Consider the following 15,704-nt stretch of genomic DNA (forward strand, 5'->3'; position numbering starts at 1 on the left):
CTGGGAATGAGGTGATTTCCCAATGTGGGACTTTCAGTTTTAAAACAGGGATACGTTAGATAAACCAGGAAAGTTTGCATGAGACTGAGGAATTTTCCAGGGTGTGAGACTTATAGATTGTTAACACCAAGAAAATCCTGGGCAAACTGAGAAAAGTTGTTCACTTTGTCTTATGTCCTTTGACTATAGTGTAGGAAACTGTTCAGCTAATTTTAGCACATCTTCTGTGTGCCAGGATCTGTAATAAGTGTTGTACATACTGTAGTGGACAATTTTTTCCCTTCCTATCTAATACCCCAGTATTCTTTGGGTACTGCTTCACTATCTTTTGTGGCTCTAATCAGGCTCTCATGTATAGTGCCCTTCACTCCGGCCATCAGCCTGGAGGTGAGAAAATCAACCAGGCTGGACCAAGCCTAGTAGTTGGCACCTGACACAATGGAAACAGTGATTAGTTAAGGGCTGAACATGTAACACAAGAAAAACAGCCTTTGGGAGAGAGCAGTCCCTTTTGCTTCTGGTGAAGACTGTCATTGGTCATCCTGTCCACCATACATGACAAAGTCAACAGACACAGAAGGAGGTACGGCAGCAGAGAGAGAGAGAGAGTGAGGATACAGTGCATTACCTGAGCCCCTGGATCCTGCCATGCATGAAGGTGGCACCATTCCTAGATTGCCCAATTACATGAGTTACTGCATTCTTTCCCCTTTTAAAAACATTCTAGCTTTATCGATGTATAACTGACAAACAAAATGGAAAGATATTTGAAGTGTACATTGTGGTGATTTGATATATATTCCCTTTTTCTAAAGCTACTTTGAGTTGGGTGCCTATCACGTGCAACAGTAGAGTTGTGACTCGTAGGCATTCATGGACTTAGTCTTCTAATCTGGACTCAGTCCTGTGAAACAGGTACAGGCTGAACCATGAGAAATCACCAATATTTGACTTCTCTTGACTTCAAATATGGCAATTTCACTTGGTTCAACTTAAGTATTATTTCCATTTTACAGGTGAGGAAAAAACTCAGTGGTGATAAGTAGTATGCCTAGTGTCGCACATTTATTAGATAGCAGACCTGGAATCAAATCCAGGCCTGTTTGATTCTTAAGTACACAAATACATTTCCAGTTGTTTATGCTGCCTGACAAAAAGAAATCTCTTGAGAGCTACCTTTTGCTATCTAACAAATGCCTTGAAAAGACACTAGGTTATGAATCATACCCTATGTATGAAGTTGTATATGGTGCCAAACGCCTTCTTATTGTTTCCAAAATTCCAGTTTCACTGGATGTTTTATGAAGAGAGGTCTGATACATAAGTGTGTCAAGCAAGATGGAAACCCCATTCAACACTGGTGTGAATTTACATTTTGGTAGGGATAAACCTCCAGGCGACCACATATCAGATTTCCAAATTTACTCCAGCTTTGGTTTTCACTGACAATCAAGAGATTCAATTTTTGACAAAGGAGAGGTTCTTTACCCATTCTGCTCTCTGTACAGGGATTGTTTAATTGTTTCCCATAACTCAAACTTAATGCATTTATAATGCAGTTGTGTCAGTGAGATAAGCATTCTGTGTATTTTCTTTTATCATCAGCATCCCATGCACTTGCCCACTGATGCAACAGAATGATGCTTGCTCGGAAAACATTTCCTTCCATGGTGGTGCTCTACATGCTCTAAAAACCTCAGAGTAGGATTTGGAGAAGTTCCTGTGTCATTTTTTTAGCATTTTTTATATGTGAGGCTATTATCATTCAGGATTGTCTATTAATTTTAACAAATGGTAGAGAAAAGAGTCTTGTTACAACATGGATGTTATTCTATAGTAAATATCTTTGGCATTATCTGCTGAGCATCTCTTTTGCATGAATTTCCCTCCCTCACTAACTGGTGGCAGGCTATAGTCATCAGCTATTGCAGCTATAATGCTGCAGCATGATAAAAAATCTCTAAAACAAGCATTTCTTTTCTCTCATCATGGTAGGTCTGAAACTTGTCCAAGATCACACACCTGGTAAATGATGAAGCTGAGATTCATTTGCTCAATGGATATCATTGAGCTCCTACTAAGTGCCAAGCAAAAGAAGATGTTGATAAAAACCAAACAAAAGGCTACTTATGTCTTAGCTGATGACATTGCAAGTGAAAACAATATCATTACAGCTCTGGAGAGAAAATCAAAAATAGAGAATATGTCATGCAGGAAAAATTTGACATGACCTAACAAAGTCAGCAGTGCTGTGTTTGCCAGAGGTTGAGGATATGGACACACTGGCCAGACCAGTAGCTATAGTTAGATCATAACAAGATCAATTAGACAATGCAGATATAAAGGCACTCCAAGGGGAAGCTGGTACTGCATTTCTAATTTCCTTTGCGAGAGAGGACAAAGAAAAGGGAAATATTTAAAACGATTTTTGAGTGTCTATTCTGTGCCAGGAATTGTCACATGAGAAAAATCCACATGGAGATCTTCTGAGAAAAATGCATTTCACATTTCACATCTCTCTGGATATCATTTTCTTTAGTTCTAATGCAAGGATAGTGTCCTTTCTTTTTTAGCATTGTTTTAGTTTGTGTCTAGCACATTGCAGGACCCCAGTGAATGGTAGTCTTCTTGGCAGACTCTGTTAGTTGCTTCTCAATGCCGATTTTGATATTCTTTCTTACTAACAGAGGTCTCATCTGTTTGGGGGCAGCAATGGTACCTGGTAAATACCCATCTTCCCAGACTCCCTGTGGTCACTGAAGGTCATGTGACCCACCCAGTAGGGACAATAATATGTAAACAGAGGTTGATGGAAGATGTTGCTGGGAAACTTCCAAAAGGGGAAAGACAGCTGGTGTCATCTGTTCAGATTTTGTTCTTTGTATTTTGCCTTCATGCAGAAGACAGTTATGACACTGATGTAGACTCGACATCTTGTGATCCTGCTAAAGAGAGTCATATACCAAGATGGAAAAGCAGAAAGGTAGAAGGAACCTGGGTCTCTGATGACCTTGTGGAGCCATTGTACCAACCCTTAACTGCAAACCTCCAAACTCACTTCTTTTTAGGTGAGAACCACAAGCCCCTATTTAGCCAGGACACTGAAGTTGAGTTTCTGTTATAATACATGAAGTCAGGCATTCTTGATTGGCACAGCTCTACTTCACCTTCCCACCCTGTTCTCAATATGGACTATTTTCAGATTTGTGTATAATACTTCATGGTTGCAAAAGATTTGGCCTCTTTTCTGAACAAACTTTCTGGAATAGTTCATTTTTCTTTCTAAATGAGGCATTATTTGGCTGCAGTATAACAAAATGCTGCTTGAAAGAAAACACCAATTAAACATGTCTTTTTTTTTTTAAACCAGTCATCCAATACACAATCATGATAGCCTACAGAAACAGCTCCAAGCTGGCTGAATGACTGTGCTGAGCTTGATTTTGCCAACCATGGCAACATAAAAGAAAACAAAAATCAGAGCTTAAAATAAAAAAGGACATCCAATGGAAAGTGATGCAAGCAAGGAATTCATAAGGCTTCTTTTAAGGCTTGCAGTCTTTAATCTTATAACTTCAGCAGTGAAATTTGCTAGAAGAAAAGCAAAGAATTTCAGGGCAGAGAATCCAGCTTCAAATCCCCACTGAATCACTTACCAGCTGCAGGATTTGGGGCAAGCCTTTTCATTGGTCTAGGCTTTAGTTTTCCATACTGCAAATTATGATGATAACGATAACAACAACAACATCAGTACCTACTTAAAGAGTTGATATCAAAGTAAGGAGACGTGTGTGAAAGGGATCTGTACGTACTAAAATATTACACAAGCTTTCATTGTTATTGAGAGGTGAAAATACACGTCATGTATGAAATAGCACTGTTTGTCTAGTTGCTTTCTAGCACGGATGCATGGTCTAGAGGTGTGAAACTGAGATGCTAAAGGATATGTGGACTATAAATTCTCTGTTAAAGATGATCACTGAAGGTCTTGCATGGTTATAATTAAATGTTTCTGCAAACGTAGGCATCAGACATGAATGGTGGTGGGGAAAAAAGGAAGAAAATGATAATTTTTTTGAGCACTTAACGGCACTTTGGTGTTTCACATATATGGTCTCCTATAATTAATTGGAGGTGTGAAACTGCATCCACAAATCCTCCAAGGACAGAGCTTTTACATTTTTGTAAGTAGAGTTATCCTGGATGCAAAGTTGGTGGGATGGCATGGCTAAGGCAGAAGGTTGAGAAACGATGACTCAGATTGGTAAGTCTGGGTCTGGACCAGGCTGAGGGGAAAGGTCTGGGATCTGAAGTTAGATTATTAATCACTCACGGAAGGATGAGAGCCTCCTTAACCTTGGATTAAGCCCTTTTATCTGGAGGAGAAGAAGGGAAAATAATTTCTAACCATTAAGATGGGCTCCATCAGCTCTCCATACTTACACCTCTTAAGTATAATGCGTGCAAACATTTTGCTGTGTGGCTGGCACTGTGCTGAATACTTTAAATTATTAAGTCACTTATCTCCATAACAACCCTGTGAGGTAGGTACTATGATTATCCCTCTCTATTCCTCTATTTTCCAAATGAGAAAACTGAGGAATAGAGAGTTTAAGTGACTTGCCCCAAATCACCCAGTTGGATTGGAATTGAGGTAGCCTGGCTCCAGGGCCCTGCATTTCATGACGATGTTATTTTACCTCTTAAGGGGAGAAATAAAGCAGAACATATGTCAGACAGCTGGGCTGTGAATCTTGAGGACTCATTTCCTTAAGAAAGTCCAAAGAGTTCATGTGTTTTCTTGGTGAAATAAAGGCTGAAGAATTGCCCAGAGATCCTTTTGGCTTTTCAGTGAATTAAAATGTAACCCTCTACTCATATACAGTGAAGTTTCTCCTTATTCTAATGTGAGATTTAGGAATTTGGGAAGACATCTGGAATTTATTTATGCCATTTGGGTTTTGAAATTCAATATTAACTTCTTATAATGAAAGAGAAGAAGTCAGAGTGGGCCAGATTAGTGAAATCTGACACACAAGACATAGATTGGCGAACTTAGCTTTACTCTCTGGCTGAAATATTGCTCCAAATACCCTGGACCATTCCTCTCCAAAAGAAAAAACACATTTTTGAAATCATTTTGACCTTCTGTATATATGTCAATGGAACAGGCTGTATTTCAGGGTTTTCTTTCTCTTCCAGATAACTTTGTAAATGCTCAGGTGACTCACTTGCCCATGCTAAGATTAAATATGGCACCAAGATAATTAGAAAAGTATCAGGTTGACTGTGTCCGTTTTTCATTCTGATCCTGGGGAGGCAGCATGGGCTTCGGAGTCAGGCAGCCAAGACTTGTTTTGCCAGTTGTGTAATTTCTGGATAATCTCCCCAAACCAGTTTCTAAACCTGGAGGATATCTCAAGCAGAAGGTGTGAGGTGGAAAGCAAGGATAAAAACGGGGGATATTTCAGATGGTTCATTATGACCAAAGTGGAAATTACTTGTGAGGCCAGTTAGGTGATGGAACCTAAGAGGTAAGCTCATAAGAAGTCTTGTGTCCCAAGCCAGGTGTTTGGACTCTTTCCTGAAAACAATAGGGAACAACCAAAGGGTTGTTTTAATTGTAATCTTTTAAAACACTGAACAGAATTGTGTTTTTTAAATTATGAATGTAATAACTTATTGTAGAAAAAAATAGATAAAGAAGAAGGGAAACACTTTGAACTAAACTTCGAGAGTTTTGTTAACCTCTTGGGAATGTTTTCCTTTCTTATAGATGGATGTTTTAATAAAATGTAATCAGATTGTAACCACTCTTTTATAATTTTCTTTTCTATTACAATTTTATAAATACCTATGTAAGTCAATGTAGATTTGTTCACATTGTCATTTTAATAGATGTATTGATGTGCCATAATTTCTTTAATATTGTTTTATTCTTGGGTGTTTCCACATGTTGGGATAATAAAGATCCCTGTAATGAACATCTAAACTAAATTCTATTTATTTATTTATTTTTGTGGGTTTTTAATTTTGGCCGTGCCATGTGGCTTGCGGGATCTTACTTCCCCGACCAGGAATTGAACCTGAGCCGTTGGCAATGAAAGCATAGAGTCCTAACCATTGGACTGCCAGGGAATTCCCTGTAACTAAATTATAGCACACGTTCATAATAATTTCCTTAATATAAACTTTAAGACATGGAAGGATGTGCTTATTTTAAAGAGTGTCACATATATTGCCAAGGTACTCCTCAGTAAAATTGTTTATTGATACCTTAACCAGCAGAATTTGAGGCTACTCATTTCATTCTAGAGCCTAAGGAGGACATGGCAAGTTAATTTCTGATAGATTAGAAACAATGTTCCAAGAAAGCAACAAAGATGGTGAAATTAGAGTAATTACGAGGAATGGGGATTTCAAATGTGGAAAATTGCCAACTTGAAAGAGGGAACTGGTAGCATCTTGAGATATTTGAGAGACCACCGTGTGGAAGGAGGCTTGACCTTGTTCTGGGTAATTCTCAAGGACAGGTCTAGGATCAATTAGTAGAAGTCCCAGGAAGAGAGTCTGCCTTAATAGGAGGAAGTTTTTTGTTTTTTTTTTTTTTATAAATTTCATGCTAAAATATGCAAATGGCTGATGTAGTATCTTGGTAAGATGTCTCAGGGATAATTCCAGTTGTTGTCTGTGTCCTTTCAAGGAAAAATAAAACAATTCTACAATGCAACATTTTATCTTTTTCAACATCCATGATGTCCTCTGTGCTAGTTAATACTTACACATTTTAAAAATAAATTGAGTTCATAGAAATTGACCAGAGTCCTACCAGGCTGAGTTTAAATGCAAATGTTAAGTGTGTGAATAACTTTTAGACACAGTCAATACTCATTATTTGTGAATTCTGTATTTGCAAATTTGCCTACTTGCTGAAATTTATTTGCAACCCCCAAATCAATACTCATAGTACTTTCCTGGTCATTTGCGGATATGCACAGAACTAAAAAAATATGAGTCACCTGACATACATGTTCCCAGCTGAGGTCCACCAAGGCTATGGTTTACTTTCTTCTTTCAGCTTTCGTACTATAAACAAGTATCCGTTTCACAGTCTATGTACTGTCATGTTTTTTGCACTTTTTGGTTTTTGTTGGTGATTTTGCTGTTTAAATTGGTCCCCAAGAGGAGAAGTGTTGTCTAGTGTTCCTAAGTTCACAAGAAGGCTGTGATGTGCCTTATGGAGAAATATGTGTGTTAGATAAGCATCATTCAGGCATGAGTTACATTTCTGTTGCCTGCATTCAATGCTAATGAATCAACAATATGTATTAAAGTGTCTTTAAACAGAAACACATGTAACACAAGGGTATGTGTAGGTCAACTGCTGAAATGCTGTGACCAGAAACTTCCAGGAACCTAACTTTGTATTTCCCCTAGGAGAAATGAATTTGCTAATTCAGCCTTTGGAATGACCTTAAATAGGACATAGCTGCTGTGAACAGCAAGAATTGACTATATGTGTTCTTAAAACACTGATGGAGTCCTTTTGTTCACAGAACCTAACTCTCAAATGTCTAGTCACCCACCCCAATCCCAAAGCCCTGATTATTCAGAGGATAGCTGGCTGTCCAAGTGGAGTGCTTAAAGCTTTTCAGTGAGCCAGACCATACTATCACACCTGCCAGACCTTGATGGAGGAGGCCAAACCCAGCCGAGTCAGGGGTCGGGGACAGCCCAAGTCTAGTGACATTACCTTTTTCTGTGATGAGTTATTTAAATATAGTCTGTCCTCTAATAGTTAGGGCCTGTGTTTTCCTCCTATTTAATCTCCCTTAACATAGAGCACAGTTTCAAGTGACATGAAAATCTGGACGGGGAGTAGCAGTGAACCTTAACGAGCCTTAAAAATAACTGTTGTGAAAAGACCAAAACTCTAATTTGAAAAGATACATGTACCCCAATGTTCATTGCAGCACTATTTACAATAGCCAAGACATGAAAGCAACCTAAGTGTCCATCAACAGATGCATGGATAAGGAAGATGTGGTGTGTATATATATATATATATATATATATATACCACAGCCATAAAAAAGAATGAAATAAAGCCATTTGCAGCAACATAGATGGAACTAGAGATTATCATACTAAGTGAGGTAAGTCCGACAGAGAAAGACAAATATCATATGATATCACTTATATGTGGAATCTAAAAAACTGATACAAATGAACTTATTTACAAAACAGAAACAGACTCACAGACACAGAAAACAATTTTATGGTTACCAAAGAGGAAAGGGGGCATGTCTCCTTCCTGACTGTCCTCTGTGCTTTGTGAGAACTGCTGATAGCAATATGTCTTCAGGAAATGCCAAAATTGGGCAACGTGCGCCCCGTTTAAAGCAACTGCTGTAATGCCAGATGGTCAGTTCAAAGATATCAGCCTATCTGACTACAAAGGAAAATATGTTGTGTTCTTCCTTTACCCTCTTGACTCCACCTTTGTGTGCCCCATGGAGATCATTGCTTTCAGTGATAGGTCAGAAGAATTTAAGAAACTCAACTGCCAAGTGATTGGTGCTTCTGTAGATTCTTACTTCTGTCACATGGCATGGATCAACACACCCAAGAAACAAGGAGGACTGGGACCCATGAACATTCCCTTGATATCAGACCCCAAGCACATCATTGCTCAGGACTATGGGGTCTTAAAGGCTAATGAAGGCATCTCATTCATGCCTTTTTATTATTGATGATAAGAGGTATCCTTCAACAGATTACCATAAATGACCTTCCTGTTGGCAGTTCTATGGATGAGACACTGAGACTAGTTCAGGCCTTCTAGTTTACTGACAAACATGGGGAAGTATGCCCAGCTGGCTGCAAGCCTGGCAGTGATACCATCAAGCCTGATGTCCAGAAGAGGAAAGAATATTTCTCTAAGCAAAAGTGAGCGCTGGACCATTTTAGGGCCAGGCTGCAGTAGGTGGCCATGAAAACAAAACTATTGTCTTTTGTACTGTTGTCATGCTTAAAACACAGACCTTACACTCAGCCCAGATGTAGTGTGGGACAGGACAGGCCTTTCCTGCAGGGGTTGGGGAGGCCAGCCTTTCTTCCTCTGGAGGGAATGGCCTGAGCTGTATTATGGGGCAGGCAAACTGATGTGTATAGTTGTAGGGTATCACTTTTGGTCTTTTGTAGCTTTATTAAACTTGAGCTGACACCTTGTTGATTCTTCATTTTAGGGGGGCATTAGCCTTTGAGTGTAAGAGGAATTTACTCTTTGCTTTCCCTCTTTAGGGGAAAATGAGGTGTGAGAGCTGCCTCAGAATCAGGAAATTATATTGAGGGGAAATGCAAGGAGATACAGGGAATGGATCTGAAGCAAGGTGTTTCATTTCACCATATCTGGAGAAGAGCAAGACCTACTATAGTATTGGCCAAGGCACTGCAATTTATGCCTAGGCTGGGTTGCAGGTTAAGATCCCACTGAGATTACTGACATTTACTTTTATACTGCTGGGAGGGCTGTATGAAAACCTGAAGCTTGGCCTCTTCTGATAAATGCCTGGTACTGGTTCTGTAAAAGATCAGAGATATAGGCTTCAGTAGCTTTGGAACTAAAAGTGGGAGGGGGAGACAAACACAAGCGCTGGTGTTCATAGGGTAGGGCTTTCTCTGTCAAAAGCACAGTGCTGTGCACCTCGTGGCTTCCCTGGGTTTCTGTCCTTGATTTAAGGGTAGTTCTTTCTTGTCTTCATATCATTGTCCTGAGGGAGGGTTGTCAGTGGGGCAAAGGTGGATTCCTCCTGGGCTCTTGAGGCTAGGGCAGATTCAGGACTGAGAATCCTTCTGTATATCATGTGGTGCCCTTCTAGACACCTTCCAGACACAGCTACCCCAGCCTACCTAGTCCTCCAGTATTCAGACAAGCAAGAACTATGAGCGACAGTATAGGATTCCAGGGGCCTTTAATAATAGCTTATTATATGCCAGGCACTATTTCGTATTTATTCAGTCTCCATAATAACCTTCTGAGGCAGGTACCGTTATTTAGGGGATAGTTGCTTCTTAAGCCCTGTAACAAGTAGTAGCATCTTGAAGCACTGCAGAGAAATGGTAACAGGTAATAATCCCATATTCCAAGGCAGGTGGCAAGTCTGGATCTGCTTTGGTCTTTTGACCAAACTTCTTTAAGCCTTGTTATCTTCATTTAAGAACTCTACTATAATTCTTTATCAAAAATGATCATCTTGTACCCAATAAAAGTCTTGTCTAGCCAAAAAAAAGAAAAAAAAGAGGAAAGTGGGGGATGGATAATTAGGAGTTTGGGATTAACATATACACACTACTATATATAAAATAGATAAACAAGAAGAACCTACTGTATAGCACAGGGAACTATATTCAATATCTTGTGATAACCTATGTTGGAAAAGAATCTGAAAAAAAAAATGTATAACTGCTATACACCAGAAAGTAACACAACATTGTAAATCAGCTATACTTCAGTTAATAAAAATAACTGTTGACACTTACTGAACATTAAGAAGACTGAAAAATGTATGAAGGACTTTGGTGAAAGCTGTTGTGCCAATCTCCAACCCAGCAGATTTCTCTACAGACTAGTAATTAAAGGGTTAATATCTGGCAGAGCAAGGGGCTTCCATCCCCCAGCTCCAACCTCCAGATTGCTGAGCTCTGGGGCACCTAATCTCAGTTAATCTCCAGCACTGCTCTCTACATTGCCCTTCTTATCCACATTTCTTTGATGAGAAAAATAAGCTTTACAGAAGGTGTGAGACGTGTCTAACACACACAGCTAGAAAGTGGCAGAACTGGGGTTTGAGTGTAACAGTTTTCAAGCAGCCAGTCCATGTCTGCAAACTGACAGCTGAATTTGATCCACTGCTTTGTTTGGGGTTTTATAGGTGATCTGAATTAGTTGCTATTATTTAAACATTGGGAAGTAAATAGAGGGTGTCCGAGAAACTGGTACCAGAGCATGGAAGCTCTGGTTTTCAGGTCTTCACTCAGCCCATTGCATTCATTTGCATTTCCTGTCTGGCTCTGGAGGCATTGATTTATGATCATGCTGACCTCTGTAGTCAGCCCCTTACTTTGAATATAATACTGTCATATATATTATTTCATCTCATCCTCATGCTTTTATGACTATTCTGCAGCTGAAGGAATTTGCCCAAGGTCAGATGTCTAAGTGAGCTGAGATGCAATCTTATTTCTCCAGCCTCTTCTACACCATCTTCTTGAATTATGCACAGACCCACTACCCACGAAAAGCAAGGTCTGGTTAGGATGTTCCTAATGCAATGGACTCTGGAGATTGCTCTGATAAAAGCGAGGATCCAGCGGTGCAGAGCAGGGGTGGGGTGAGGCAACAATGTCTTTATGGAAAATTGTTCTTTAAGTGTGAAGTTCAAGTGAGCCCTTCATGTTCTGCCATTCCTGCTTTGAGGCCGTAGTTTAAATTCGTGTTCTAGGGCATTGGAAACAATTCTCTAAGAGTCAAGCACATTTTTTTCCCCAAGCAGCTTGCTTCTCATCACCATCTCCTTGCTTCCTAAGGTCAACATCCTGGTAGTGGGGGCCCCCTTCTTTAGTAGGTGTTCTCTGCTGGAAGAGTTCCTGGAATTCGCTCACTGTCAGGATGACATTTCCACATCAAAGGCCACAGGAATTAGGCCATTCCATGGGAGCCCATTGGACAGGGCACAAACAACCTAAAGATGCCTGTCTCATCCAAACAGCACACAGCACAGCCAAAATGGCATGCACAGCCTCCCGACAGCCATGGACTTGAGTGTCATGGAATTCTTCTGAGGAAGTCCCCCAGCTGGTCTCCCCACTTCCAGTCCCTCTTCCAAACCATGGCCAGCTTAATCCTTCTAAAACTCTGTTTCCTTCTTGTCTCCCTCACTCAAAAGCCTTTGATGCATTCCCAGTTCCTTGAAAATAAAGTCAAAATTACCTCTCTTGTATTCTGTGTCCTTCATGGCTTGAACTTTCTCCAACCCTTATCTAGCTTTCATCTTACTGTTTTCCTTCTGGAACATTCTTCTCTGATCAAACAGGGATACTTGGCCTTCACCAAGGACTCCATCTGCAAATCTTTTTTCTGTTCTCCACTGGGTGTGTGGGTCTGTATCCTTTCAAGACCCAGTCCAACTTCTCTCTTTTGATGTTTAAGACTTCTTATTCTCATTTTCCTTAGTTGGAAAGTGCATTGTGATGAGGATTAAGTTCACTTAACTAGCTGACAACAAAAACTGCTGTGGAGGAGGAGGAGATGGTGGTGCTTCTTCATGGAGATCCACGAATATTGGGATGTCCCTTGACTGAAGCTTTAGACTCACACAAAACATTGGCTTCCAGTTTCCAAGTGTTGAAATGAATACAAGTCTTATCAACTCAGTATATAATATATTTCTTTTTTGTTACCTTCTAAGTTTCATTCATTCACTGATTCAAACACAGTTTGGATAAACAGTAGTCTCAATCTATGCTTCAACTCATATCTTATCCATACCCTTGCCACATTTTCTACTTCTTTTTCTTTCTTGGTAAATGGGACTAATACCATTCTGAAGGGGTAACTGGGAGGACTGAATGAGATAATGTTCATCCATTATGGTGTCTGGCATGTGTAAGGCACATGCCAGACACAAAATTGGCACTTAGCAAATGCCCCAGCTTTCCTTCTGATGAATCTTGTAATCAATCTGGGACATCACAGACAGGAATCTTGTCCAAATTACCACATGTTCCCTGGACTGATTTTGGTCTGAGATACAAGCTCTACCTGAAGTGTTTGTATTTCATAGGTGTATTGCATGGCTTCTCTTGAATTTTTATTAGACTAATTTTTGAAGAAAATCTGAAAATAAGAGCCAAAAGAAAATGTTCAGCCTATCCTTCCTTTTATGGGCATGTTGGCAATTTTTCTGTTCAAACTAAACAGCCTCTGTTATGTTCTTACCCAACTTGATTCTCAAAGAGTCTAAAACTTGTTCTGGAATGAACTTGCTGGCCAGTTTCTTTTTAAAGTATAATATTAAAATATGTTTTAAAAAGGCAACACAAAATATCTCTGGCTCTTTCATGTGGACATTGCATCAGCAATTTCCAGGCCTTTTGATTGGAAGGAAAAATAATGTTTTGCTCACTCCCCCATCTGAGTATAAGGGATAACTGATAATAATATCTACAGGTGGCAGCTCAAATGGAAATCATCTCTTTGACACAGATGATGCAGCTATTTGGAACTCATACTTTTTTATTAAATTTCATTCTCTTCTAAGTGAATATCCCAGAAATCAAACAGCCCTCTGGACCCTATATACCTGGACATACTAGGAGGAAAATATTGCTTGCAAATGGATACTGATCAGTTTTCAGGTGTAATCAAGGGACGTGGAGATTCAGTTTGAGCAAGAGAAGATGGCCAAATGAGCTGGCACAAGTTGGATGATTTGGCAGGCAGAAGTCAGCAAGGATGATAAGTCCAGGGAAGGTGGAAGGCAAGGACAGATGGCAGAGAGGAACGATGTTGAGAATGACCATTGCTGTCCAAACCCCGCTGCACTTGCGCATGGAGAATTTTCAGGTTAGTGTCTGCTGTGGGCAACCTCAATTCTGGCTGCCCCTCCACTATCTTCCTGGGCATCTGTGTCAATGATGACAGACCTCATGCCCACCTCTCTCTGAAATGCTTTGTACCTTGCTCAAGCCCTTCTGCAGCCTCTGATACATTTTCACTTTTTCATTCATTTCATCCAGAGGTCCTGGAGCCAGGACACCACCTTTCACGGCATAGTTTTTGTCATTTTGCAGATTTCGAAGGAAGCACGCAACTCTCCAAGGATTGAATTTGTGCTTTATCTGGAGGCACGGGAGCAGGGTAAAAAGACTGTGGGCTTTGGGGTCATAGAGACTCAAGTTTGAATCTTGGTTTTGTCACTTATTGACTCTGGACAAACCACGGGGCCTCTCTGAATCTAATTTCCTCATCTGAAAAGTTTCCTCATCTGTAAAATGGGAGGCGGCCACTTTACAGGATTTTGTGAGGATTAAGAGCGGCCATCAAGTGACATATTTGACACACAGCAGAAAATGGAACAAATGGCAGTTAAAATGAAAGGAGTGGTGAGACATAAAGCAGAGGGCATAATTGGTCAAGAGCCTGTGATGTATCTGAAATCGTCAAGATGAAATCTATTTGATCAGTGCAAACACTTTTTCACTATTTCCCCAAATTTAATTTGGAAGTGTACAAGACGTGGTAGACTCAGCTTTGGTTCAAATATGCTTAGGTCTCCCATATTCTAGAAATAACTTGTTTTGCTTTTGCTAACTCTTCACGCTGTCTTCCTCACTCTTCCCTTCTGGGTTCCACCATATTTGCTAAAGGATTAAGCTACGCCTGCTGTAGACTCTTCCTAGCCACTCATTCCTTCCTTTCAAGCCTGATTTCTGTTCCCACCGCTCTCCTGAAAAGTCTCTCTAGAGTTTAGAACATTATCGATGTGCTCACACCAGTGTGTACACATCCAGCCTTGTCAACTCTGCAGCTTTCCACACCATTGGCTAGTAACTTTCTCTAGAACAGCAGTTCTCAACCTTGGCTGTATATTAGAATCACCTGGGGGGCTTTAAAAATTATTTACGCTTGGATCCCAGCATCAGGGATTCTGAAGTAATGGTCTGGGGTGCAAACTGGGCTTTAGGTTTTTTCAAAGCTCCCTTGTTGATGATTAAGGTGCAGCTAGGGTTGAGAAGCACAGCTAAGACTCTCTTTCTCTTTTATTTATAAAATATTGCAAAGCTCTGTTTCACATCTTCTGAATTTCTTTTGGGGTCTTCCTCAAATCCTGTTCTTAGAGTGTGTTTTTCTGTAATAAAGGAGGCAAGTGTTGCATTAAGGCAATTTATAGTTAGAGTTTTTGCTATAGTGTTGCTAAAGGAAATCTGCCACTTGTGGTTAATCAGAAAGCTTACCAAATGCAGGTTCAAGGTATGGCTGGATACGATGGGGAAAGAATGAGGAAAGGAAGGAAGGAAAGAAAATCTTATGCTTTATGATCCAAACAATAACTCTGTGTATCTAATGCTTTCTCTTCTATTGCATTTCAACAGAAGTACCAGGAATATTAATCTTAGCTATGACTGATTGAACACCATGGTATATCCTCATAACAACCTCAATGAGATGGATATTATTATCCTCATTTTTTACATCAAAGAAATGGAGGTGGGCAGAGTTAGTTCCCCAAGGACACAAGCCTAGAAAAATGACAAAACTGTGATTTTTAACTCGGGTCAAATCCTCTCTGTATTAGAATCCTAAGTAATTGATGCCAAATCTTGGAGAATTGCTTCCAAAGTCCTACTTGAGGGAGATATTCAAATACCTGAAATCATACTCACATCTCCCATTAGTTTTCCCATCTCCAGGGGAAGACCTTGCAATCCTTGTTTGTGTGCTTTGGTTTTATTACTTCTCATCCTCTGGTCACACAAGCTACCTCTACTTCAGCTTGACAATGGCCCTATTGGCATGTGGTGTCCAGAGTCTAGTATAACAGTGATAGCCTTAGGCATATTTCGGGATAATGGCTGAGTCAGTAACAATACAGAAAATCTGTGATGATGGTTACATTTCTATGTTCAGGAGAAAGTGTTGA

General features: G+C 40.0%; 1 protein-coding gene and 1 pseudogene across 2 annotated transcripts in view; one reads left to right on the forward strand and one right to left on the reverse strand.

Moving 5' to 3' along the window:
* C1QTNF7 (C1q and TNF related 7) overlaps positions 1 to 15,704 on the reverse strand; it is a 137,325-nt gene that overhangs the window by 103,595 nt on the left and 18,026 nt on the right. The window lies entirely within an intron of this gene.
* Positions 8,356 to 8,953, forward strand: LOC112397605 (peroxiredoxin-1 pseudogene; annotated as a pseudogene).

The sequence above is a fragment of the Neophocaena asiaeorientalis genome, unplaced genomic scaffold (assembly GCF_003031525.2).
Source record: "Neophocaena asiaeorientalis asiaeorientalis breed wild unplaced genomic scaffold, Neophocaena_asiaeorientalis_V1.1 scaffold218, whole genome shotgun sequence".
NCBI lineage: Eukaryota > Metazoa > Chordata > Mammalia > Artiodactyla > Phocoenidae > Neophocaena > Neophocaena asiaeorientalis.